This window comes from Octopus bimaculoides, chromosome 2, assembly GCF_001194135.2.
Source record: "Octopus bimaculoides isolate UCB-OBI-ISO-001 chromosome 2, ASM119413v2, whole genome shotgun sequence".
Classification (NCBI taxonomy): domain Eukaryota; kingdom Metazoa; phylum Mollusca; class Cephalopoda; order Octopoda; family Octopodidae; genus Octopus; species Octopus bimaculoides.
In genome coordinates, this window is record NC_068982.1 from 100,054,340 (window position 1) to 100,057,698 (window position 3,359).

Genomic DNA, 3,359 nt, shown 5'->3' on the forward strand with positions numbered 1-3,359 from the left:
ATATAATATATTAAAATGTAATTATTCTTTGGTTGTACCATATGCTTTTGATGATTACACAGTTTGGAAAATAACTGTCAGCTTTTGCTTGTATCTGTACTTTCAAGATCAAATTTATTTTATTGATTGGAAGAATAAAAGTACCTAATAATGAACAGAAACTTTAAGTAGCTGTGAGACAAGAAAAACATTGTGTGAACCCAGAGAGCTACAAGGAATAAAATTATAGGAGCAAGGCAGGCTGCATCTATAAAACTCAAGAATCATAATTAGATAAACAACAAACAAATATACTATGTGGTTAAGAAGTTCGTTTTGCAACCATGTGGTTTTAGGTAAAGTCCCTCAGGAAAGCACCTTGAACAAGTGTCTTCTACTATATCTTTAGGTCAACCAAATGTCTTATGAATGAATGTGGTAGATAGAAACTGTGCAGAAGCCCATTATATATATATATTTACCTGCAGTTAAATATAGCTCTATGGGCGATAGTCTGACGAGTTGTCCATAGAGCTAAAAGCTTTATGGATGCGAAACCATTGGTCACTCTATGACCAGACATATATTTAACTGCATGTAAATACATTACTACTCTTACTTTTAGAGTGTGTTTCCTTTTTGGATATATGATCCACTGACTATATATATATAGATATATATATATATATATATATATGTATGTATATATATATATAAATCTTATTCTTTTGCTTACAAATTACTGACTGTAATGGTTTTCTACCTCCAGTTCAAGAGAGGTTGTATGTCCTCTCCTATCCATCTAGAGTCTGACAAGTCGTCCATAAAGCTAAAAGCTTTATGGATGCGAAACCATTGGTCACTCAATGACCGGACATATATTTAACTGCATGTAAATACATTACTGCTCTATACTTTAGAGTGTGCTTCTTTTTCGGATATATGATCTACTGACGATAGACACACACACACACACGCATACTAGTCACTAACATCCATCACATGCATATATCATACATATGCCTACATCACATATATGGTGCATACATCATATATGGTGGTTGTCTACTCCTTACACAGAGTTTGACCACCTCCTGCACCTACACCTTAGCCCGTTCATGGCGTCTGATGTGGCTTTTTAAACCAGAGTGTTTTGAAAAAGCACCCACACAGATTGCACCTCTGATCTGCACTACCAATACCTGCAAGTAAGTTCTGCTCACTGTGGATCCTAACATGCCTTTTAAGACCCCCATTGGATTTGCAAGCCCTCTGGCACACGCCACATTCAAACGTGTGCACAGACATATAATCAGAATAGCTGGTTGAAGTTTGTTTTCCATGGGTTCGCATGCATACATAGATCATACATTTGCACACATACATCTATATACTTACATTACATGTAGATGCATATATACATCATTATATATACACAAACACACATCATACATGTATATATATATATATATATATATATACACTCACACAAACATACATCATACATGTATATACATACACCATATATACATAAATATACATTATATTTGTGTAAAGCCACCAAATATACACATATCACATTACATACAACATATCACCATAAATAAATATACACACAATATATATAATCACATATTTATGTATCAATCTTATGCATATATGCATCCATATATCACATTCATATCGATATTTCTCTCAACACTTGGTGAGCCAGTCTGTTTTCTTCTCTAATTTCATTCCTTTTTTGAATTGAGAGTCTTTCCCATCTTCGTCTTTCATACTCTCAATTTCTTGCTCTCTCGACACTCATTTCATTTCTTTTTATGGTGTTTTCTTGCAAAGGTATTTTCCTTGTATCTTTATTTATTACACTTATATTATTGTTGTTTAAATTATTAGTTGCATTATGCAAATTTTGGTTGATAATGATGAAAGGGTTATCATTATTATGTGTTGAACGAGACCTTTGGAAATATGCTGTGCGTGAGAAGACCTGGCAAGCCAAGTGAGACCTAAATCCAAGGCCTCTGCCAGGGGTGTAGCCAGCCCACTTATGCGTACCTTTCCTTCATTGGACACTAAACTCCGCTTGCGAAGACCTGTTGAGGCAAGTGAAATCGAAATCGTGATGGCACCTGTGCCCAGCGTCGCCTTTCTGGCACTTGTGCTCGTGGCATGTGTAAAGACTTTCGAGCGAGATCGTTGCCAGTGCCCCTGGACTGGTTCTTGTGCGAGTGGCACATAAAATACACCATTTTGAGCGTGGCCATTGCCAGTACCGCCTGACTGGCTTTCATGCTGGTGGCACCCACTACACTCTCGGAGTGGTTGGCGTTAGGAAGGGCATCCAGCTGTAGAAACTCTGCCAAATCAGATTGGGGCCTAGTGTAGCCATCTGGTTTCACCAGTCCTCAGTCAAATCGTCCAACCCATGCTAGCATGGAAAGCAGACGTTAAACGATGATTGATTATGATGATGATGATGTATTAATAGTGATAACGTAATTTTCTGAAATGACACTATTGTTAAATGAATTTGTATCGTTTGATTCTATGGCAATCATTATATATAGCATTTAAGTTATTATCATGATTGATAACATGATTTTCTGCTATTTCTGGTACATCCAGCTGAAACTTCAGATGGATTCTTTGCGAAGGAAATGGTAACTGGATGGCCTAACAAAGAATTTAGAAATGTACTTCGCTTTAATGTTGACTTTAGATACCTTATTTGAGAAGAGTTTGGAGATTAATAGTTATCAAGCAAAAGTGAGATGATTCTAAAACATTGGCATAGCTTTAAAAAGTTATTGTCTTCACACAATTTGTAAAATAATACTTTGGTTATTTCTGATTAATCTCGCTTTTAAACGATGTTTGTCAAATACATGTGTGTGCTGTGTATGCACACCTGTGAGTATGTGAGAAAGAAAGGGAAACACACATATGTACATATACACATATGTATATAGAAATATATATATCTCCATATACATGCACACACACACATATATATATATATACACAAACATACATAAAAGTATAATAGATATATATATACACGTATATATATATATACACATATACAGACAACTATCATCTGCTCACAATTCATAAAATAATACTACGGTTATTTTTGGTTAATCTCGCTTTCAAATGTTGTTTGTCAAATACGTGTGTGTATGTGTGTGTGTGTGTGTGTGTGTGTGTGTATGTGAGTGTATACAAGAGAGAAAGGTTATCACATACACATGTATATAGAAATATATATATACATACACACATATATAAATATATACAAACATACATAAATGTATAATAGATATATATATATATATATACACACATCTATATATATATATATATTTATATATATA